Source organism: Sphaeramia orbicularis, chromosome 19, assembly GCF_902148855.1.
Source record: "Sphaeramia orbicularis chromosome 19, fSphaOr1.1, whole genome shotgun sequence".
Taxonomy (NCBI): Eukaryota; Metazoa; Chordata; class Actinopteri; order Kurtiformes; family Apogonidae; genus Sphaeramia; species Sphaeramia orbicularis.
In genome coordinates this window covers 2,865,621-2,891,107 of record NC_043975.1, presented here as the reverse complement: position 1 = coordinate 2,891,107, position 25,487 = coordinate 2,865,621, and the positions used below count along the sequence as shown (strand labels likewise).

Below are 25,487 nucleotides of genomic sequence, written 5' to 3'. Positions count from 1 at the left end.
AGTTTCTTCACTTCCCGTTTTCACCCTTTAACTTTATGTTGTATTTTTTAATTTTATTTTATTTTTTTTACATTTATTGCGATAATTCCAGATATTGACGCTGAACCCTGTTCTTCTTTGTTCTTCTGTGAATGTTGGTTCTCCAGGGGACAGACTGGTGAAGGTGAATGGGGAGAGCATTCTGGGAAAAACCTACTCTCAGGTCATCGCACTCATACAAAACAGGTACAAGACCACTGGACACAGACATGAAACAGATATGGGGATGATACGGATATAGATATGGATATGGATCTATATGTATATATAGACATGTATTAAGTATCGTCTTCTACATCGTCTTGTCTCTGCAGTGAAAACATCCTGGAACTGTCCATCATGCCAAAAGATGAGGATGTGTTGCAGTTGGTAAGTGTGAGTATTGTCTTTCTTCTTTTTTCTCCTCTTTCCTTCTTTTCTCCTCGTTCCCTGTGAATCTACCTTTAGCCAGGCTGAGACAGGACACTTTACACCTGTTCATGTGTTTAACTTCATAAATGCATGTGTGTTTATTACTGCACGGAAGCGGCCGACACATGTCTAGAATAAACACCAGCTACTTGTCAGTTTTCTGCTGAGATTTAATGAGAGGAAAAAACAGTCAAAGAACAATATTTACCGGCTGTGTTGTTCATTTCAGGCTCAGTGTGTTTGTCGTTGCGCTTACTGTCAACAACAGAACAAACCCAACATTATTCCTCTGAGCCACAGAGCTCTATTGTCTCTGAAAACGATTAAAAACACATCAGCGGGCCACACGGTAACGCTGGGTGACATGTTCCGTCGTACACATTGTGTTGTGTTTGGCCTCCTGCTGCCACAAAAACACATCCGACGTGGATTAATGCACCCGCGTTACTAACAAATGTGTTACTTCCTCCTTTTAGAGGCTTGGACTTGAAACCGAGCCACAAAAAGGCCGGAAACACCAGAACTTTTCAGCACAGGCCTGTTTAATATGACTTATTGTAGAGTTTATTCTGTTTATAGGTCATACACTGGTGGAGATAAAGTTCAGCTTTTACCCAGAAAGACCTAAACAGCCACTGGTGACCAAACACATCTAGGTTTAATACCTGTTGATCCACTAATCCTATTAATCCATGTCAATAATTGGTGTAAAATACAGTTCTTCATTTTTTCATTGTCATCAGATATGACCCATTTGGATGTTCAGAGGCTCTGTAGTTACCATGGAAACACCGTCATCTTCTGCAACATTGATTCACCAGTAAAACCCATGGAGTTGGATCAATTATTTTTATGTTCAGTTATTGATATCTTTCCAAAAAAAAGTCAATTTTTCTTGAGTTTTCTCTATTTCTGTTATAATATTCATCAACTTTAATCTGAGCTTTTATAAACATCTACATGATCAGTGAATTAAATACAGGAAAATACATGATTTTCACTGAAAAACCACAAAATGCAAAAGATAATATTAGAATGAACGGTGATTAATCACTTAAAAGTTAAACATACAGCTGCGGAAAAAAATATTAGACCATCAAAAGTCATCAAAAACTAGAGTTATGCACTCAAGTACGAACTCCTGTGTGTATCATGTGACTAAAACAAACTTTTTGGATCTGGACGGGATCATGTAAATTTAGGGAAGAGTGGGGGGTTCTGGGTAAAACCTTGCCAAGCTAACGTTACCGCTAACTCACAGTAGACATCAACTTTGCAGCTAACTCAGGAATGTTGTGTCAATTGTAGCACAGTACATGAAGCTAATTGCTAAATTTGTGTTTTATCTGATATAATGAATGTATGTTTACATAATTATATTTAGCCTTAGCGTAGCTGACAGAACATTTAGAACAGTAGCAGTGCTAACATGAGCTAATGTAGCTATGCAAACAAGAGTCAGCTTAAACACAACTAGTTGAACTGTCTGGAAAAAGTGTTTTGTTTAAGAAAACATACAGTCGTGGAAAAAAATATTAGACCACCAGAACTCATCAAAAACAATGGTTATGTAATCCAGTCCTAACTCCTGTGTGTCATGTGACTAAAACAGACAGAAAAGAAAACATAGAATGCCTAAAAGCACTGTTTTTGTCAGTACAGTGCCATAGATATTGATGGAAGAACTGAAGTGATTTTGTTTTTTATCAAGAAAACATGTTAAATGGATAGATATCAGCTCTGAAATTAAACTACTATGAGCTATTTTTGTTGTTATCATTATATTTGTCCAAACAAATGGACCTTTAGTTGGACCAAGCATTAAAATGAACAAGAAACTGAAGAAAACAAGGGGTGGTCTAAGAATTTTTTCCGTGGCTGTAGAGAAAAAACTATTTTGGATCTGCCAGAAAAGAAACACTGGGTCTTTATGGGTTAAAGCAGCGTTAAATAAATGTTTGAGGTTCATGTAAAATTAAAAAAAACCTCTTCAATTTCTCCGTTTACATTGTTTGTAGGTCTACATTTTGTTAACAGTTACATGGAACCACAGCTGCTGTTTTAGCTCAAGGTCAAGTTTATTTCTATCGCGCATTTAAAACAACACACATGCTGCACAAACGTTGAGGTAAAAAATACAAGATATGATAAAACTAGTAAAAATAAAAAAATGAAGACTTGGGATGAAGATCTTACATTCTGGTTGATAACCAGCTGCATGCGTCGTCCTCCTCCCTCTGTCCTTCATCTGTTCCTGCTGGTTGTTGTTGTTGTTGTTGGTCTTGTCTTACTTGGCGTCTTGGCGTGTCCGTCCTCAGGCGTACTCCCAGGACGCCTACCTGAAAGGCAATAAGCCGTACACCGGTGAGGCTCAGAGCCTCCCGGAGCCCCCACCCCTCTGTTACTCCACCGCCAAGTCCAGCCCCGCCCCCCAGCCCGGCCACGCCCTCCACAGCCCCCTGGACAACTGGCAGTGCCGCCCCGCCCCCGCCACCTCGCCCCTGGACAACCGCCCCCCTGCCGCTTCGACCCCGACCTCCGGCTGGTCCGGGGGTCCCGAGGACTCCGGCGCTCACTTCGGTCCACAGGGGCGTCACCGAGGTCGCTCCTCGTCGGCCATCAGCGCGTTGGACTTTCATTTCGCTAACCACAACGCCGCCATCGCCTCGGCCACGCTGCCCCCACCGCGGAAGAGCAGCCTCCCGGCCTCGGCCCGAGCACACGCCGACGCCCTGTGCCACCAGGCGCTGTCGGACTGGTACTACAGCCAGGCGGAGGCGGCGGAGCGCATGTCCCCTCGCCACCGCAGCATATCTCAGGATCGCTTGGCAGAGCTGGGGCTGGGGTTGGCACTGGGACCCGCGCCTGGACCTGCCGCCGCCGCCGCCGCCGCCGAGCAACGCAGACGAGAAACCCTCATGTACCACCACCAGGCGGCCGCTGCATCCCACGACTCCTATTGGCTCGGGGGTTGGGGCGGAGTCTCCGGACCAGGAAGCAAGTCGTGCTCTGAGAGTTTACTCGCCGCCTACGCCGAGTACGAGCACAACTACGGCCGCTCGGTGGAAACACTGGCACAAGCGTCCGCACTCGTCAAACCACACTACGAACACACTCCACATCCTCAAACCGCCAAATTCAGCGAGCAGAAGGATCATCAGCACCAGCCCGCCATGACATGTCCGGTCACGTCATCCTCCACGGCGCCTCCCAGTGGCCGGCAGTCGGGTCAGCAGGTGGCCGAACCTCAGACCAGGCGGGTCAAAGAGGAGGAGCTGGTGGGCTACAGGAGCTACAGCCCCTCATTCTCCCGTAAAGCCGGGCACCTCCTCCAACAGGCCCACTCCTTCAGGGACCCCACCCACAGCTGGAGCCCCGGCAGCAGGAGCAGCCCCTCGGACGGTGAGGGGGGGCCCTCCCCGAGGCCCCAGTCCACCCCCGCCATGCCGGCCCCAGAGGACGACAGGTCCAGGCTCGGGGAGGACAGGGATGTCCTGTCCCCGGTGTCCCTGAACCAGGAGGTGGTGCTGAGGCAGAAACCTCCCCCAGGACGTCGGACGCCCAATCAGGTGCTTCGACATCCCAACTATGCAACCCCCGTCGAGTCTCCTGAGCCCCCGGGGTTGACCCCCTCACCGGGTTGGACCCCCTCCCCTGTTTCTGGAGGACCCGGTCCAACCCGGAGGGCCAACGGGAGCCTGGCCCAGCACGCATACGACTCCCTGTCCTCCATTCCATTCATAGGTGAGTGGGTTCCTCTGGGGACCATGAACACACCAATAACACAACAGAATATGGAAGACATGTTTTTAAACGACTCATGCAGTGATTCTTTCAGTTGTTCAGACAGTATTTCTCTGTTCATGTCATTCCCATATGCAGATGTAATATTTGTACATATATGAACTTTTTGTACAGAAAGTATGACATAATAACAGATGAGTGAAAATATATGTCGCATACACACAAACATCACATATACATGTACATGTGACAGATATATGTGACACTCTGGTGTGTTCACTGTCTTCTGTTGCATTCACTGTCTCCTGTTGCGTTCACTGTCTCCTGTTGCGTTCACTGTCTCCTGTTGCGTTCACTGTCTACTCTTGCATTTCATAGTCTTCTGTTGCATTGACTGTCTACCGTTGCATTCACAGTCTCCTGTTGCATTCACAGTCTCCTGTTGCGTTCACTTTCTCCTGTTGCGTTCACTGTCTACCATTGTGTTCACCATCTCTTGTTGCGTTCACTTACTCCTGTTGTGTTCACCTTCTACCGATATATTCACTGTCCACTGTTGCGTTCAACGTCTCCTATTGTGGTCACTGTCTACCACTGCATTCACTGTCTACCCTTCTGTTCACCGTGTACTGTTGCGTTTATCATCTACTGTTGCATTTACCGTCTTCGGTTGCGTTTACTGTCTCCTGTTGCATTCACTATCTAGTGTTGCGTTCACCTTGTGCTGTTGCGTTCACTGTCTCCTGTTGTGTACACTGTCTACTTTCGGATTCACCATCTCCTGTTGCGTTCACTGTCTCCTGTTTTTCTCTATGTAACTAACTTCACTGATTGACTTTTATGTCATATATTACGTTTCCATATGGGATGATCAAATCCCACACACTCCCATAACCTCTTCTATGGTCAGTTCATGTAGTTTTTGTGTGTTTTATACTACATTTATAGTGTGTTTTTTATTTGTTTCTGAACCTTTACTGGTGTCTGTTCTGTACAGATAATGTTTTGTGCAAATCAATGTTAGATTGAGTTTAAGTTCTGACGTTTCATTGAATTAGAGCTGCTCTGGAAATAGAACACACATTAGAATGTAATAGGATACTGGAAGCTTCGTCCACGATTTATCACTCTGATTTCTCATTATTTATTTATAATGAAGTGCATTTTAGATTTCATACACTGTGTCACTGAATATCACTGTAATGTAGTATAAAACTGATAAGATAAAATAAGAAACTTTATTATTTATTAAATTTGGTTGCACCTCCAGAAAAGTTACTCAACATTTAACGCACAAGACAATTAATTTAGAAGTCAATTAGTTAAAAATCTAAAAAGAAACCTGCATATTTAAATTAATAAGTTGAAATAAATGAATAATATTGCATATTGTCATAATTTTACTTTCAAGTTGCAAAAGTTATAAAAGTTGCCTCAATAATCATCTTCCTACAATACAACGGAAAACATACTTTATTCCGATATAAGAAGCCGATTTTTAGTTCCCAGTTCGTTCGCACTTGCACATTTACAGTCAATATTTTAACAAATCCATGTGTCAAATTTTAGAGCAATCGCCTAAATGAAACAGCAAAAGCGTCTTCAAGCTAACATTGAAGTAATTAGTCCTAGTAAGTAAATAACCAAGGCATTTATTTTATTGAATATTGGCTAAAAACTGAACATTTCTGCTTCCAGAGCAGCTCGACCTCAGAGAAACGTTTCAGTAACTAAAACACCTCATGGTCTGAATTCACACGGCAGACATTTTGTTGTAACATCAGGCTAAGGGTTAAAATTAAAAACACTATTAGCAAAATATTAGCAAAATGTAAATGTTGTTCTGCTGTGGTCACATCTGACAAAACCATTAACTACAACAGCTCATGTTCAATTATGTTACTATGATACAACAGGAGAGATGTGAATTAATTTTTGCTGTATTTTTATTCAAAAACACTAAAAAAAATGTTCTGGTTAAGTCAGTAATATTTAGTAGCGTGATGCTAACCCTTACAGCAGTCTGAAACGGTTATGTTAGCTAGGAAATATTAAAGTTTAATGGTTAAGGTTAACTCTTTTTTTGTTGACAATGAAGGAAAAGTCAATTTCTGCATTTTACCAATCCTAATAGCATTAGCATGTAGCATTTAATCGCTATTGAAGCACTTGTACTTGGAAACTAACTCCAGATCTTCAGCAGCCCATCATGGTCAGGTCATTAGCATTAGCTCTAACAATTAGCATTAGCACTTAGCATACAATTGGAGCAATGACCTGCATTGAAGGCCTTTGGAGACTAGCTCCAGATCTCTGTCAGCAGTGTGGTCAAGTCATTAGCACTACCAATTAGCATTAGCACTTCGTATACAGTAGGAGTAATGAGCTGCCGTTGAAGGCTCTTGGAGACTAGCTCCTGATCTCTGTCAGCATTACGGTTAGGTCATTAGCATTAGCATTGGAGATTAGCATTAGCGCTCAGAGATGTTGCGTGTTAAATATAGTCTTTTATTTTGAAATACAGACCGGTGGAGGATATGAAATAATAACATTTGAACACAGCAGGATGAACATTATCCTTTGCGCGCCAAACCCTCTTAAAAAAAACAAAATGTCCGCCTGTGAGTGCGTCCATTCAGAGGACACTTTGAGCCTGTGTTGTCTTGTCTTGTTGTTTAATCGGTCGTCTCTCACCCCCCCACCCCCACCCCCCTCGGTTGCTGGCCTGGTTGCAGATGACCCCTCCAGTCCTAGCACTGACCTCCAGGCCTGCTATGTCCCAGCCTGCTCTGTGGTGTCCAGTCACCGGGCCTCCACTATGGCCTCCCTCACCTCCACCTTTGTCTCCCCCACCCCCTCCTCCATCTCCCCCTTTGTCCAACTGCGTTCCCAGGACTGCAGTGAGTCCCACTCACCCACTAAATGACAACATAATGATCCTGGATTTGGATTACATTTCAGATTAAAGGTTCAATGTGCAAGATTTGAAGGTTCTGAAGTTTACGCTAATTGTGTTTATGCTGATTTTGTTCTGAACACTAAACCTCTTTTACCAGGAGAGAACTGAATTACCAGCATTTTAAAGCAAGTTTTGATAAGTGATCAGAAGACCAAGAAAACATCAGAATCAGAAGATTATTGTTAGCTTTTATAAATTCTCATCATTTCATTTAGAGATTATTATTTTAAAAACAAAAAACGTGACTCTATCCTTTTTTATTCCTGCATTTTCATGTTTAAAACCAAACTTTTTACGACCCACTTGGAATAAATCTGCGAACCACATTTGGGCCACGAACCACAAGTTGAGAAAGCTAGCACTAGAGCCTTAGCATGTGATTATTTTGTAATGTTATCTAAGTAATTATATCATTTCATTACAGATGTAGGCAATAAAGAATGTTGATAGGTTAAAAATGGAGTTAGCTAACATTCAAGTTAGCTAACGACTAAACACAGTAGCCGTATAGGGTTTGTATTGAACCTTTAAAGTTGACATATTGAACATTTTACCTCCTGAAACCAAACTGTGTTTTGGGAACAAGTGTTAAGAATTCCACAACTTTATTTAAAAAAAAAAAAAAGAAAAGAAAGAAAGTAAGAAGAAGCAGATGTTCACTGTAAAAGGACATTTATGAAAAAAATTCTGAATCTGGAAAAAAATTTTGCATTATGTTATTTTCACTCAGGACAATATTATCATGCAGAAAAGCAGAACTTTTAAATTCTACATATTGAATCTTTAAGGTTTACATATTGAATCTTTAAATTCTACATATTGAACCTTTAAAGTTTGTTCATTTAACCCTTTAAAGTGTTTTCAGTGGTAGAACTAAAACTAATTTTCTAACAAAGCATTTACTAATAATCTGAAAGACGCTAAAATCATTAACTTCAGCTCTCATCAAACAGAGCCTCTTTTTGGGGGCGGTGCAGAATTAGGGCTGTTATCTCCTATAACTTATTAATGAATTCAGTAACATATGAATGGACTAGAACCTAAAGTTTAACCCTTTACTTCACCAGGATCATGTCCTAATAATCACTCAGTCACAGGAACCATTCACTCACATTCATGTTTTCATCCACTTCTGATCATGTCTCATATCATTCATTTCATATTTAAAGTTTTTTTTTCTTTGTACTAACGTTGTTCTTCTGAACCAGGCAGTATTAAAAGTCGTCGTTCATCGTACCTGTTGGCCATCACCACCGAGAGGTCCAAGTCCTGCGACGAGGGTCTGAACACCTTCAGGGAAGAGGGACGGGTCTTCTCGTAAGTCTGGACCTCCGATGTGGATTTAACGTGGACCGTAGTCCAGACAGTAGGCGTCCACCGTACCACTCGCTCTTTTAACTCCTGTTCCTCTTCTCCACAGTAAACTACCAAAAAGGGTCAAGAGCTTTTTCATCGATGGGGTGAGTACCGACATAGATCTGTAAGAACTAGACTGGACCACGTCGTATCCTGTCATGTACTGGACCTGTTCTGTGTGTTTTAGTCTCTGGAAAGCCTGCGAGCCCAGGAGGAGGCCCGGTCCAAACGCCACTCCACCTCCGAACTGGGAACCATCACCTTCAGCGACGTTCGCAAGGAAGGATGGTTACACTACAAACAGATTCTAACTGAGAAGGGAAAGGTGGGTTTTAGAAGTCACACCAAACACTGTACTTAGAAGTTTAAGTTCTATTTTTTGTGGGATAATTTAAGCATAAAATAATAATAATAATAATACATTTATTCTGAAAGGCGCCTATAAATAAAATGGCTCTGTAGCATCTCTCTATGGCTCCTCTGGTCAAAAAACATAAGGAAGATTTTGAAATGAACTGAATGAGTCATTACTTTTTAACATCGTTATAGGCCTAAATGTATTCTAACTTTGTCCATCTGTAAAAATGCGCAGGCTTTACACAGAGTAAAATATTTTTTTGACAGCATAAAAACCAAAATGGATTATTTTCTTGGCAAATTCAATACAAGATGCTCAATTTGCATTTGTTCGTAGTTTTGTAAGTAAGCCACTGTACATGAAAGTTGCACTTTTCTCCATTACACAACGAAAGTAGGTTTTGGAAATAGTGTCCATCATTAAAAAAATTGTACAAATCTTGAATGTTTTCTTTCTTGTAGTTGTATAATTTCATAAATGCACCAGACATTGCATTATTATAATGCAAATACAAAGTTAAAAAACTAATCACAAACAGGCTGCAGCAGAGCAGCCACCTCAGGATAAACTTTAGATGGATGTAAATAATTTTTTCATGACTCCAGTCAGATGTCTTTATTTTTTTCCAGACAAAACGGCTCTTTAGGTTGGAAAGGTGGCTAACCCATGGGTTAGGTTGCTGCTGCAGCAAAGGGCCAGTCAAATATTTGAGTATAGTTTTAATTTATTAAAATTTAGATTTTCTATACCTAATATTTGGAACCAATATTCACTTTTAAAGTCTTTGAAAAGATTCATTAACCATCTTTGTGTTATTTATGCAATAAATTATATACATTTTTCAAATCAGATTGTACATTTTTTGTGTGTTTTTTTGTCCTTTTATGTTGATATAGTAGGTTAAAGTGAAAAAATAATAGATAGATGAAGTTGTGCTGAAAAAAAAAGATACCAAACATGAGTATAGTAAACATTTGTTTATATAGTAAATAAAGACACCTCCATGGGACCTCCATGGATCAGACCTCCAGAGATGCTCAGTTAGTTCAGATCTGCTCTGTTTTTGTAGATAATTGACAAAAAAAGCTAAAGTGAACCGTGTCACAGCTCGGCTCAGAAGACAATATGGGGGCTCATCCGGGATACTTTCCACGTTGACTCCCTGTTCCTGTCGTTTCTTTCTGTAGAAAGTCGGAGGTGGCATGCGACCGTGGAAACGCGTCTTCTCCGTCCTCCGCTCCCATTCGCTCTTCCTCTACAAGGACAAGCGAGAGGCGGTGCTTCACGGGGCGGGGGCGGGGCCCGGCCAGGACGAGCACCCGCCCATCAGCATCCGCGGCTGCCTCATCGACATCGCCTACAGCGAAACCAAACGCAAGCACACGCTGAGGCTGACCACGCAGGACTTCTGCGAATACCTGCTGCAGGCGGAGGACCGCGACGACATGTTGGCATGGATACGAGTGATCCGCGAGAACAGCAAGACGGACAACGAGGTCAGGCCACGCCCACTCTCACACTGGGTGGATTATGGTTTCCTTTTTTGGTTCATTTTGGTTTTACTTTTCTTCTTTTTAAATTTTTTTTTTATCCTTTTGCTCAATGTTGATTTACTTTTTTGTTCAATTTGGTGTTAATTTTCTTTATTTTGTTTGTCATTTTGTTCATTATTTTTACTTTTTTTGTACATTTTGTTAATTTTCTTTTTTTTAATGTTTGATTTCTTTGTTGATTGCTTATTTTGTTTTTTATTATGTTTTTTTTCTCATTTTTTCATTTTTTATCATTTTGTTGTTTATTTTTTTACTTTTTTGTTCAGTTTGTCATTCATTTTCTTAAGTTTTGATAATTTTGTTGATTATTCGTTACCTTCTTTGTTCACTTCATTGTTAATTTTCTTCTTTTTGTTTTTTTCTTGTTTTGTTGATTATTCTCTTCTGTTTTTGCTTATTTCTTTGATTGCTTTTATCTGTTTTTGTTGATTTTTGTTGCTCATTTTGTAATGTCTTTCATTTTTTTTATTTTTGTTATATTTTTTCCCTTGTTTTCTTTAGTTTTTTTAGCAGGAGAAGAAAATAAACAGGTCATATGAAGTCGATGCGATGAGACTAAATGTATTTCAATGTCACTATTAACATCCTTGAGTCTTGTTAAACATAATGTATTTGTAATATATAATATTTTCTGTTTTCTTTCTTCTGTGACTGAATATCTTTGAGTTCTTGATGTCATCTTCCATCATTATCTGACTTTTTTCCAAACTAAAACCCCATCAGTTCTAATGGACGTTCAGTGTAAAAGTCCGTTCCAGTTTCTGTATTTGTTCAAATCGACCTCATTCGTCTTTTCTTTTTCGCTGCAGGAGATCGGTTTTTCCAGACAAGCTCTCATCAACAAGAAGCTGAACGACTACAGAAAACACAGGTCAGCGTCAGGTTACGTCTGGTTTTTTTTTTTGGTTTCTATTTTATATTTAGACAAACGTTTGTGCTGGAACTGTCTCTTGGCCTTTGTGTAATTACTGGTCAGCGCAGCTTCAGGCCTCGTCCGTCACAATCGATGACTTAAACAAACAACGTGAATAACAACATAGTCATCTGTTTTATAAGACGACGGCGCCGAGGACTGGAGGCAAAGACGTTTTCAGGATGAGTGTGTGTTTGTCCCTTCAGTTCTCCTGTTTTCAGAAGTAGCTCGACTCTTTTTCTTCTGATGCGCCACAAAAAATTAAAAAAAAAAAAAAAAAGTTTGGATTTAGATCAAGTTCAATCATCAAATTTAAGGTGGATTTTTGGTCCTGAGATAAAACAGATGATTAGTTGTGGTTTTATTTATTTATTTATTTATTTATTTAGACTTTATTTTTATTTACAATTTACAACCAAGATCAATATAAAATGAAAGGAGAACATTATGTTAGATAGAAAAAAGCCCAAAAACAAGGTAAAAGATGCAAAAATGATCAGAATCAGAATAGACTTTATTATCATTGGGTGCAATTGAATTATTGGTGCTGCTCCAGTCAGTGAAACAATATGAATGAAAAACTCATATATAAGAAAATAAAATAGAGCATATATAAAATTATAAAAGTAAAATAAGAAAATAGAATATAAAGGTTTACAGAAAGTAAAAATAAAACAAAAAGTAGAATAAAATAAAAATAGTCATATCATCTGAGTAGACATTTTATTAACAGTATATATATGTATGAACAAGTCTATAAAAATAGTGCATTTATGTTTGATGAATAAATATTGCCAGTCAAAAATGATGGTAAACAATAGAAAATTATGCAAAAACACAGTTCCATACAAGACGCAAAAGAGCCAAAAACTAAAACACTATGTAGAACTTGCAAAAACAAACACAAAAGACAAAAAACATTTTAAAAAATTATGTAAATAAATAAATTTAAAAAAATGTTAAAATGTGAAATGATGCCAAAACATGAGGTTTATGTAAAAGGTAAATATTGAAAGAGAAAAAAACACAAAAATCACAAGAAATGAAAATACACTAGTTGTATTATTTTGTGATTTGATTTTTATTTTTGATGTTTTCACAACATTAAACCAAAATAATGAATAGAATAGAATAGAATAGAATAGAATAGAATAGAATAGAATAGAATAGAATAGAATAGAATAGAATGGCAGTGCAAAGGAAAATCTAATCTTTGTTCTTATTCAACAGCAGGAAAATACTAATACATTTTCTGTTTAATTTGACGACATGAATAAATAAACCTGTTTATATTATATTTCCACAGTCATGTGTTGGTTTTGGATGTAAATAATGTGTTTTGTTTTCTCTTGGTGTCTCAGTTTGACAGGAAACAAACCGGACACGTCTCCCAGAAGCCACCGCATGATGCCGCCCTTCCTCCTCGCCAAAACCGACAACACATCAGTGAACCGCGGCTCCAGGACAGGTCAGTACGGACGCACGCTGTAAACGCCATAAAAACAAATAAATAAATAAAAATAAATGAACCCAGAGTCACATGACCCGTGTCTGTTCAGACGACAACAAGGCGCTGTGGGGCATCAACATCATGAAGAAGACCAAGAAGAGCGGCGCCCCCAAGGCCTTCGGCGTCCGCCTGGAGGACTGTCAGCCCGCCCTCAACCACAAAGTAACAGCAGGACCACACGTCAACACGTCACATGACCACAATGTCACATGACCACAATGTCACATGACACATGTAGAAAAAGGAGTGAAACTGTTTTTTATTTTCAAGTCTTCTGTTTTTAGTTTTAACGTCTCAGTACTGATGTTTAATGTAGAATAACTTTAATCTTAAAGGATTAAGAGAAAGTTTAATGTTTTTGACTGAAATAAGTAAAATAAACACCAGATGAACCAGGTTTTTGTACAGATTAAAGATGAAGATGTAAATAAGACAACATCTGAAAACACTCACATCAAACACAGACTTTAAACATCCACATGAATTTACAAACACATACAAAACTAGAAGCACTCGGAGCTCGCAGACCTCCGCCAAGGCTGATCAGTGGCCCCCCCCCGTGGGCCCCCCCACCCCCGATCACCCCCAAAAGTTAATCATTTCTTCCTTATCCCATTTCCAACAAACCCTGAAAATTTCATCCAAATCTGTCCATAACTTTTTGAGTTATGTTGCACACTAACGGACAGACAAACAAACAGACAAACAGACAAACAAACAAACAGACAAACAAACCCTGGCAAAAACATAACCTTCTTGGCGGAGGTAATAAAAACAGGCTCAATTTGTTCCTAAAATTATTCAACACTCCTTCTCCTTCCTCTCCTCCTCCTCTTTCTCCTCCTCCTCCTCCTCCTTCCTCTCCTCCTCCTCCTCCTCCTCCTTCCTCTTTTCCTTCCTCTCCTCCTCCTCTTTCTCCTCCTCCTCTTCCTCCTCCTCTTTCTTCTTCTCCTCCTCTTTCTCCTCCTCCTCCTTCTCCTTCCTCTCCTCCTCCTCTTTCTCCTCCTCCTCCTCCTTCCTCTTTTCCTTCCTCTCCTCCTCCTCTTTCTCCTCCTCCTCTTTCTCCTCCTCCTCCTCCTCCTTCCTCTCCTCCTCCTCCTCCTCCTCCTTCCTCTTTTCCTTCCTCTCCTCCTCCTCTTTCTCCTCCTCCTCCTCCTCCTCCTCTCTTCTCTCCAGTTCGTTCCTCTGATAGTAGAAATGTGTTGCGGTGTGGTGGAGGCGTCAGGTCTTGAATACACCGGCATCTATCGAGTCCCAGGAAACAACGCCATGGTGTCCAACCTTCAGGAACATCTGAACAAAGGCCTGGACATCAACACGGCCGAGGAGGTGCGATAAAAACAAACAGTCGCCGTCGTGGTCGTCTTATTCTGATGATCCTACAGTCAGTGTGTGTTCTGTGTCCACAGCGATGGCAGGACCTGAACGTCATCAGCAGCCTCCTCAAGTCATTCTTCAGGAAACTCCCAGAGCCGCTGTTTACAGACGGTGAGGAGTTACCGTCCAAGGACCAGGACACGTTACGCTGTTTTATGTTCACGTCACTGGTGTAAAATACAAAAAACACTCCTCACATAACCACAAATACTCAGGTTCTTCCCTCTTATCGTCCTTTTTCTTCTGTCCTAACGTCCTGTGGCTGGTCTGAAAATCTAAACCATCCAGCAAATTATGTCAAAAATTTATGGAAATACTGATGGTTATAAACTATATGGACAAAAGTATTGGGACACATCATGTCTACAGCTGTCAGATGTCCTGTTCATGAGGATCTGACATAGAAACTGCAATATTTCCTTAAAGTTTAATGGGAGATTTTTTTTTTTTATTATTGAAAAATTGACCTTGTACAGATTGAATGAATGTTGAATTTATCTGTAGAGACCAAAAGTGTAAAAGCTTTTAATTCTCTGTAAATCTGGTCATTTTAACATGGGGGTCTATGGGTATTGGTTTGTTTCTGGTGCCTCAAGTGGCCATACGAGGAACTGCAGGTTTTGACACTTCCACATCAGCTCCATTGTTTATCCTCAGAGGTGATTGTGACCTTATATCTACTATATTTATAAACTATATGGACAAAAGTTTTGGGACACATGTCTGCAGCTGTCAGATATCCTGTTTGTGAGGATTTGAGATAAAAACATCAATATTTCCTTAAAGTTTAATGGTAGATGTGATGACAGTAGATGGTTAGTTGTGGTAGAAAATTATTATTTACAGTCAGAGCAGGAAAAATGTTATAGAAATTTAGAGGAAGAACATTTAAAATCATAGTCATGAATAAAAAATAAAAAAAAACTAAACTAAATCAATGTTGAGAGAAATTAAGTAAAGCCTCATTTTACTCTGTTGTGGTCAGATGTTAACACACAGCTTGACTAAATGTACACAACTTTTCACCATTTAACTGAAATATACACTATATGGATAAAAGTATGTGGGCAGGTTGAATTCATGAAGTGTCTTTCTTTTTTTGAATAAAATTTTGTGTTCTCCTTTAATGTCGAAACTTTTTGCTAATATGAAACATAATTTTAGATGTTTATAGCATAAGACAATGTGCATCATTGTGATAAAAAAAAAGTAAAAAAAAAAAAATCCTGAGTGTATGTATTCCTGTAGAAATTGATTTTAACCCAGAGATAAAGGGCTGTGCTGGAAAAATTTGAAAATGACCCTTAAAAGTGCTTGAATTTGACCTTGAAAAATGTGAACGAACCCTGTAGAAAAGAAACGCCTGAATTCAACGTGTCCACATACTTTTGTCCATATAGTGAATCTCCAGTACAAACAGATGAGACCTTTAAAAACTCTCATAGTTCCACTCTAGTCTGGACCAAACACACAGATGCTGTAATATTTCTACTGTTTGTCTTTAAACACTTTCTCTGTTTTTAGACAAATATAACGACTTCATCGATGCCAATCGAATAGAAGACGCCGAGGACCGACTGAAGACCATGAAGAAACTGGTGGGTTTTCAGACGGCAGCAGAAAACTGACGCATAATACGACTCAGATCAGTAGTTGGTTTTCCACTGACCCTCAAACTGCGTGACTAGAACTTGTGCATAAAAATTTGCGTAATGGAAAAACGACAATTTTGCAATGAAAAGTTTTTGTGCTGGTAAGAGGTGGTTTTTCAGGCGTAGTTAAATTGGTATATCAGGCAAAACTGTAATGGAAAGACCTTTTTACGCAACTAGAGTCACTTGAATAAAAAAAAAAAACAGATGTTGACGCACGTTACAACAAAAAAAAGAAGAAGAGTTTTAAAAGTATGTGTCAGTATGTGTGGACACACCAGGAAACTGAATCATTTTTAATTTAGTATGAGATAGAGGGGTAACAAGTATTCTAGATTCAAAACAACACATTTATGTTCATTAACATGTTTATGGAATGACTTCTCATGTCATCTTGTGATAATAAACAAATCATCGCATTTGTGATTTAATGGAAAAACTGACATTACGTACTTCTGTTTTTTTACAATCAGAATCAGCTTTATTGGCCAAATATGTGAACACACACAAGGAATTTGGCTTCATTTTTTTTAGCTCATGTCGTACAATTTCAGCATAAACACGAATCACTTAAACTTTGATCTGATAAAAAACAAACATTCAACTAGAGACAAGGACAAGTATAAAATAAATAAAAATAAATGAGTAGTGAATATTGGTTGCACATGTGTCTAATGCAGTGGTTTTCAACCTTGGGGTCAGAACCCACATGGAGTCGCCTGAAATTCAAATGGGGTCGCCTGAAATTTCTAGTAATAGATAAAAATAAAAAAAAAAACTTATTAATTAAAAAAATATATGTTGAGTTGACGGAGACAGTCCCAATCCATAACAGACAAACTGTGGTTCTGTTTATCTGTCAAATGTTCATTGTGGTCAGTTTCAGATGCTGCAGCTCTTTCATAATTCATAGTTTCAGTTCTTGTTTGTTCAGTATTAATTGTCCTCCTTGTAAATCACAGCTGGACTGACTGGACAGATCCTGACCAAGGAAAATCCAGTTCTGCCTTTGTGCAGTAATCTACACCGGGATTTACTGCCTCTTTCCACAATAATATACATTATATAGACTAAATGTCCTCTAAAATTAACCTTTATTTGCAACATAGTATAGCAAACTATTACATGATCAAAAACAAATTAATTTTAGCAAAAAAAGTAAATGTCTGGGGTCGCCGGAAATCTGTGATGTGAAAATGGGGTCACGAACAAAAACGGTTGGAAACCACTGGTGTAATGGAAAAGCCACTCCTAACAGGTTCCATATTCCCGCTCTGGTTCCAGATCCACGACCTGCCGGATCACTACTACCACACCCTGAAGTTCCTAGTGGGTCACCTGAAGAAGGTCGCAGACAACTCCGAGAAGAACAAAGTACGGACGTGAATCAGAGAACCTTCGACTACAGCTGGTTTGGTTTCAGTCTAAACGCTCCCGCTCCTGTTTTCCAGATGGAGCCCAGGAACCTGGCCCTGGTCTTCGGTCCGACCCTGGTGAGGACGTCTGAGGACAACATGACCGACATGGTGACGCACATGCCCGACCGCTACAAGATCATAGAGACGCTGATCCTGCACGTAAGAAACCCAAACCACGCCCACAGTCCAATCTGAACACTGACGGTACGAGTCTGACGCCACGCCTCCTGTTCCTTTCACAGTTCGACTGGTTCTTCAGCAACGGAGAACTGGACAAAGAGGAAAAGGTGAGTCCAACTAGTCCAGACCCGGTTCCCAGGAGCCCCGGTCTTTGGAATTATTGGTCCGTTTGATGTATTTTGTTCAATCACGGACATCAAACTCATTTTAGTTCAGGTTTTCAAATTCAGTCCAGTATGATCTGAAGTGGGTTAAACCAGTAAAATACAAGTGTTCAGAGAACGCAAACCTCCGCCAAGCACCCCGAACAGCGTGCATGTGTGGATCGACTATTTCTGTTTCAAACTATGGATGTGCAAAACAAATGTCAGAATGATATTTCATGAATTTTTTTGAAAATGGTGCATAAAAAATAACAAAAGTCAACAGAGCGTAACAGAAGAGAAACGGAGCGGAACCATATTTTGTACAAAGTTGAAGCTTGGTACCAGTCATATGTCTGTCAAATTATATTCAATTCCAATCAATATTTGTTGAGTTATGATGAAAAATGTGTCGTAAATGTCCACAGAGTCCACATTCCACAGTGGATGTGGACAATTTAGTTCCAGATACAAGAGATTGTTCTAAGCTACAGGTGGATCCAACTGGAGGCTAATCGGAGTTTGAATTTTTGATGAATTTTCAAAAATTGCTCAGTGATGACAGATAGGTAATTGTAGATGTTGTGACCTTTCTGTGACCTTGAACTTTGGCCTACTGGGACCAAAATTTCATGGGTTGGTCCCAGGGCCTAGGCCTATCTGTGGGGAAGATTTGGAAAAGATGGGAGGAAGAGTTTTCCCCTAAAGTTGCAAACAAACAAACAAACACACAAAGCAAAGTGATCACAGTACCTCCTGGTGAAGGTAACAAATATAAAAACCCTTAAATCAGGGGTTTCAAACTCATTCTAGTTCAGTTCCACATTCAGTCCAGTCTGATCTGCAGTGGGCCGGACCAGTAAAATAATACCAGTGAAAAAAGTCACATTCTATTATGATCAGGTTTGCATCTACAAAGTTTCCTTAAAAATCTGAATAACATGAACAACTTGAATTCTCTTAAGAAAAACAAGTGCAATTTTAACAATATTATACCTCCGTTTATCAGTTTATCATTTACATGTGCGTTACAGTCGCACAAAACATTTAGTAACAGGCAGAATATTGGAAAAATTGCATTTACTTTTCTTAAGACATTTCCGTTTGTTCATATTTGTTCAGGTTATTCACATTTTTTGTAAACGTATAGTTTGGTAATGTAAACATTTTCATGTAATTGTACTTTTTTTTCCACCAAAAAAACCAAGAGAAAATTTGGGGTTGTCATTATTTATAGGTTATTACGATAGTATTTTACTGTTCTGACCCACTGAAAATCTAATTGGACTGAATGTGTCTGTATGTGGAACCTGAATTAAAATGACGTGGACACCATTGACTGTTAATATCTTCAGTGTAATTTTTTGCAATTTTTCACAAATTCATCCCGCAGGCCGGATTGGACCCTTTGGCGGGCCGGATTTGGCCCCCGGGCCGCATGTTTGACACCTGTGTTCTAATCCAATGAGAATCGATAACAGTTTAGTGTTTGTTGGTCGTCACTCGTCCTTTTCTTCTTCTGTGGTTTTTTGGGTTCAGGCTCCTGAGGACAAACGGGACATGCAGCCCGTCCCCAACATCGACCACCTCCTGTCCAACATCGGTCGGCCGGGGATGCCCGGAGAGGCGTCAGGTGAGGGCGGAGTCACCATGTGACCTGTAACAGTGTCCAGACCCAGGACCCAGGGATGGTCTTAGCGGGTCTGGTCTTAGCGGGTCTGGTCTTAGCGGGGCTGGTCTTAGTGGGTCTGGTCTTAGCGGGGCTGGTCTTAGCGGGTCTGGTCTTAGCGGGTCTGGTCTTAGCGGGTCTGGTCTTAGCGGGGCTGGTCTTAGTGGGTCTGGTCTTAGCGGGTCTGGTCTTAGCGGGGCTGGTCTTAGTGGGTCTGGTCTTCTCGGGTCTGCGGCTGTTACAGATCATTCTGTTCAAATCTGTTTGTGATTCTGTCGACGTTCAGTCACTCGTCTTCCAGGTGGACGTCGGTCTGAACGTCCAGCTGTTGTTTCCCGCTCTTTTCTTACTCTCTCTCTTTTCTTACTCTCTCTCTTTCCTCTACTTTTCGGACTCTCCTTTAGCTGAGACGGTGGATCAGCCTCTTCGGTAGGACCTGGTCTACCTCCTTTGTTTGTTGGTGTTCTTTCCGTTGCCTTTGGGTTTTCCTTCCACTCATGAACTCATTCACTTATTCCGTTCTTACTCCACCGGTTGTTGTGTTCCACCATTGGTTTTTGGTTTTTGGTTTTGTTTTTTTTTTTTGTTTTTTTTGTCCTGCTGTGGTCGAAGGTGAACTCTTGCCATTTTTAACCCTTTATCGAGTAAGTGACTATTTTTGGTAAGGGTTAGCGGAGGCAGTGAAGATTATGGTCACAGCATCTGAAACACCTTCGTTGCCTCTTGCTCCTGCTCGTAGCTCCTCTTCCTACAATGCACGTCGCGACAAATTTCCGAAAATGCCCGACTGACTTCCCGGCTCTGTTTGTAAACAAGTGGACTGTTTAAGGTGGAGTACACTTTGAAATTGTTTACCGTGAGGGAAGAGATTCAGGTGTGTAACCACAGAAAAACTTACGGACTTGTGATACTTACGCCGCGTTTCCACTACGTGATATCGGCTCGACTCGACCTTTTTACGTTTCCATTACGAGAAAGGACCTGGAATCTGGTACCTGGTACTAGTTTTTTGGTATCACCTCCGCCGATGTTCCAGGACTGGGGACCAGATACTAAAAGGTGATGTGTAAACACTGCAGACCACTGATTGGTCAGAGTCGTCTCTGTGACCCGCCCTTTTACAAAACTTAGATGCAGAAGTTGACAGTAAATCTGTCGGTAGGTGAATCCACATGAGGACAGTCTGTAAAACTACACCATGGTCGGTCCAGGAGGTTCGGTCTTTGGTGGCCGACGTAAAAATTCAACGTGAGCTTGACGAGACAACACGCAACGAGCGAGTTTATCAACAACTCTCTGAGCAGATGACACGGAAGTAACGCGCCGCATCGCTATGACGACCAGGTACTGTAGAGTCAGTAGTATTCTGTAATGGAAACTAGGGCTGGGTATCATGGCCAATTACCTTAATCAATTCAATTTCGATTCAAAAGGTTCTGAATCGATTAATTGCGATTCAATTCAATTCAGTATTAATTGATTCAGATTCATTTAGTGATGCCAAAGTACAATTTTGAGTTGGAACTTCATTATTTGACTACTGCAGCCATGCAACACAGAATGAATACTGACATTAGAAAGGAAATAAATCTGACATTTCATCAGTAAACAGATGAATCTGCTCTGAAATAATGAACAGACACAAACATGTCCATGTTTCTCCAGTGGATCAGAACAGACTTGTGTCTCGTCTTTATTCTGTTTTCTACCTGCTGCTTCCAGACTTACGGTTCATTACTGCCACCCTGGGGCACTGACACCAGTGTGGCCCCCCTGAAACAGACTGGTGGTACAAGAAAGTCACTGGAGGGGGAGGGTGGGCGGAGCTTCGTGATTTCCACTTTACTATTCTGCCCTACTACTCCGCCCTCAGCCACAGGTGATTGAAGTTAATATTTTTAGAACGAGTGACTTCCGCAACCCGCCTCCTCCAGCCAGTTCCTTCACACTGCCGGTTCCAGTTTGAGGCCTGGAGGACCTCCCACTGATGGGTTTTCCCCACCCTTCCTCCCACTGATGGGTTTTCCCCACCCTTCCTCCCACTGATGGGTTTTCCCCACCCTTCCTCCGCGTTCCTCCTGCGCCAGTACTGTCGCGAGCACGACCAAGACGACCGTCTCCACGGGGGGCTCGGAAGACAGAGCCGTCCGCACTTCCCTGTCGGTGGTTTACGTGTCATTTACTCGCAGTCCTGCTCTGAAAAATCGATCTCATCTGTCGTTAATCAATTATGCAAAATTTAAAAGAAATTGATCCAAAATGGATCAAATCTATTTTTTACCCAGCCCTAATGGAAACGGTCTACAGGAATAGGACCTGGTACCTGAGTCGAGTCGAGTCGGTTCCACGTAGTGGAAACGTGGCATTAGACTATGACGGGGGTTTTACAGATTTGATGAAAATTGGTGATGAAAGTCTCCCGCAGCTTTAATGTATTTTTACAAAAAGATTTCAAGTACCCCCTGGGCTTCTTCAGAGTACCCCACTTTGCTGGTATAAAGGGTTAATCACAGGTTTTTTTGTGTTGTTTGTTTTTTTTGCATGATGTTCAAAACCCGTTCTCCGATAATGGCCAGAGTTCTCCTTAGCGGTTGCAGTTCCAGTAGTATGTGCTGTTGTTAGCCACGTTTCACCTTCATGTTCTGCTCCTAACACTACTACCAGGACTTCACACATTCGCCGACGACACAACGCTAACCTTCTTCTTCTTCTCTTGTTCTTTCCAAAAGATTCCACCACCAGCGATTCGCTTAAGTCGAAGGTAAGCGAGAACCAGAACCCTGCTGTTTGTGTTTTCGTAACTTAAGTGTGGAATGACTGATTCTAACTTCGGATGTTTCAGCTTTCCTTGGGCTCCAAGAAAGACCTGAACGCCAAGGACTTCCTACCAGGTCCTTCATCTCAGCCGTGACCCGCAAACGCAAAAAATCCCCGAGTACCAACCGTCAGGGAAGCAGCGCCGACGAGGATTCCGAACACGAACCCGTCAAATCCAGCAACTACAGAGGAGGAGATGGAGGAGATGAAGAAGAGGAGGAGGAGGAAGAGGAGGGAGACGAAGGTGTGGACCAGAATAAAGTCCAGGAGGAACGGGATGAAAAGGACGATGGGGTCCATCCTCAGGAGACCACGATGGGAAAAGAGCGTCTGGTGGAAGAAACAGGAGCCGAAAGAGACGTAGGAACCAGAACTGGTGCTGAAGTAAAAACAGAAAGACGGCAGAAGAAACCACCTTACCTGGACCTGGACCTGGACCTGGACCTGGACCACAGCCTCGTCCCAACAGTTTCCTGTACTCGCATCACCAGGTCCATTCAATGCATCCGAGACCCCCGACGTGGCCCATCCGTCCCCCATCTGCAGCCTCACAACCTGACCCGAGGACGCCCTATAGTCCCCCTGTGGATCTGCCCCACCAGAGTTCCCGGTCTTTACAGGGACCCAGCTTTCACCCCCAGCTGGACTGGAACCCACCGGTCCGCTACAGGAAGACCAGAGGGGGGCGGGACCAGGGCCATGTCCATGAATCTGGACCTGGAACTGGGCAGGAGCGACGACAGGGTCCGGGGCTGGAGGGCAGGACCGGGTGGAGGTTGATCCGAGTCAACGAGCGGGCGCCGGGCCAGCTCGGCGTCCCTCAGGGCTCGCTTCTGGGTCCTCATCGATTCAACAAATAGATTCTCGTGGGGTCCAGGAGGCCCCGCCCCTGTCCTCATCGTCCTCCAGATGGACAGATCAAACCTCCCCGGGGTCGTCGGGGTCGTCCTGAGGAGGTCGGGCCTGGTCCCGCGAGACAAGATGAGAGCCTGGCGTCGACACACGGTGGTGGTTTAACCCATTAACGCAATACGCACTTACCCTTTACTTACGAACCCGATCAGCTGATCACTGATGGAACCGCCGCATCTCAACACTCGTTACATTTGGCTTTAATTAGTTCTGGAGTCGAGGAAGGTGATGTGTTTACATACAGTTGCAAAGTTTTAATCCAAACATGCGATAAAAATATAATGGCTAACCTGCAGCTAATTAGCCCAACCTGCGATTACATTTATCACTATGAGTAACAGTTTTCAGAACGTTCTGAAATCTGATTTCAAGAAATCTAACCAAGATCATTTTCACTTGTTCCATTGGCAGATTTTTTTTTTGCTTAGTTCAAGATTTTTATTTATTTATTATTTTGTTTAATTCAAGATTTTTGTTGTTTAACTCAAGATTTTTTTTGTTTAACTCAGTATTTTTTATTTTATATTATTTTATTTTATTATTTATTTTGCTTACTTCGAGATTACTTTGCTTAATTCCGGGGGGGGGGGGTTGTTGTGCTTAATTCAAGATGTTTTTTGTTTGTTTTGTTTTTTTTTTTTGCTTAACTCAAGATTTTTTTTTTTTTTGCTCAATTCAAGATTTTTTTTTAACTCAAGATTTTTTTGCTTAATTCGAGATTTTTTTTTTTGTTCAACTCATAGTTTTGATTCTATTTTTATTTATTTTTTTGCTTAATTCAAGATTTTTTTTTTTTTTCTTAACTCAAGATTTTTTTTGTTTTTTTTTGCTTAATTCAAGATTGTTTTTTTTTTTGTTTTTTTTTTTTAAATTCAAGCAAAAATCTGCCAGTGAAACAAGTGAAAACTATCTTGGTCAGATTTCTTAAATCAGGTTTTCCAGCTCCATCGTCTCTAAATCCGTTCTTCTGTCTGACTGAACAGTTCCTCTGTAGGCGATTCTGTCTGATTTTCAGTGTGATCAAATATTTGGAACAGAAAATGAGACAAATACACTTGGTCAGATTTAGATTTTTTACAGTGTGAACACAATGTAAATGATAAACTGAGGCAGAATATTGTTAAAATTGAAAAACGTTCAGATTGTTCACGGTTACTCACATTTTTAATCCATCTGAGGGGTAATCTGTCTACATTTACCTTTTATTATCGGGTCTAAAAAGCTTTGAAAAGTGTCAGATACTAAAATAAACCCACTTTCATTTGTAGAATGTCAGTGTTTTGAAATAAAACCTTCAACTGTGAACGATAAATATGGAGTAAAAGTGTAAAAAAAATCTAGAGCTGCAACCGATTAATCGACTCAAGTGATCCAAAAACTAGGTTCAACCTCGGTTCTCCTGAATCAAGCTTGTTTCCTTCATTTCTCTGCTGTTAAACATTGGTTCCACTGTTGTGTTTCACCCGGACACTTATTGTGACGCACAAAGAAGATTCAATTCAGGAAAACTGCGATACAATATTTCCCTTCAATCAAATCGTGAGTTTTTGCATTTGCTTCAAACACCTAATCGATTAATGGGTTGCAGCTCTAAAAAACATCCATGAAAGAGTCGACTCCTGAACTGAAGTGCATCCGTTTAAGCCGACGTCACCAGCACAGACTGGAATCAGACCAGGAGCAGCGGCGCCTCCTTCCACCGGTTTCCACGGACACTCATCCACTAACGCTTCCGTTTTCACCAGCTCTTCCAAAGCCTGAAGCTGAGGATCTCCAGGGAACTCCACCGACCCACGGGAGCTGAACTGTCCCCTCTGGACTCCGGACCGGGTCCTGATGCCAAAGCCTCCTGCATGCCTGGACTCAAATATGCAAACCCTGGGTGTTTTTCAACACCAGCCCGTCGTCGTCGTCCCCGTGTGTCTGTCCGACGGTTCAAAGGTCAAAGGCAGCTATGTGAACTCATGCCAAATGTCTTTTTTTTTTTTTTCTATTTAGAAAACCGTACAATATCCGCAGTAAAAGATGAGCCACAGACAAAAAAAAGTGGCGGATCCGGAATGATATTTGTACATTTCTTTTTTCCTTTTCATCATCACATTCTCATTGTTTTCGCTTCCTTCCTTCCAGTGTTGATTCGTCACATCGTTAGTTTTTGTAAAGTTGTCTGAAAATCCCCAAACAAACGCAGACCGCCGTCATCCATGTGGGTCTTAATCCTCTCTAGACTGGGTCTGTCCTGGTGCATGTTCTTTATGTACGTGGGTGACTGTCGTGGACCAATTTGTAACAGTTGTAAAAAGCCTTGTTAAGTTAACCTGTGTACATAAATATTATACATAATATATTAATTATTTGTTTGGAAAAAAGTTCTGGATTCATTTTTTAACTGACGTGTTAAAATTCATAATCAGTTTAGAACTACTGTTGATTTAAAGGGCTCACCCATCTGCATGATTCCAAAGCTGTTTAAAGG

General features: G+C 41.1%; 1 pseudogene; it reads left to right on the top strand.

The window, feature by feature from the left end:
• Positions 1–23,361, top strand: part of LOC115439267 (rho GTPase-activating protein 23-like) — a 40,215-nt pseudogene extending 16,854 nt beyond the window's left edge.
• Positions 23,362–25,487: the final 2,126 nt, after the last annotated feature.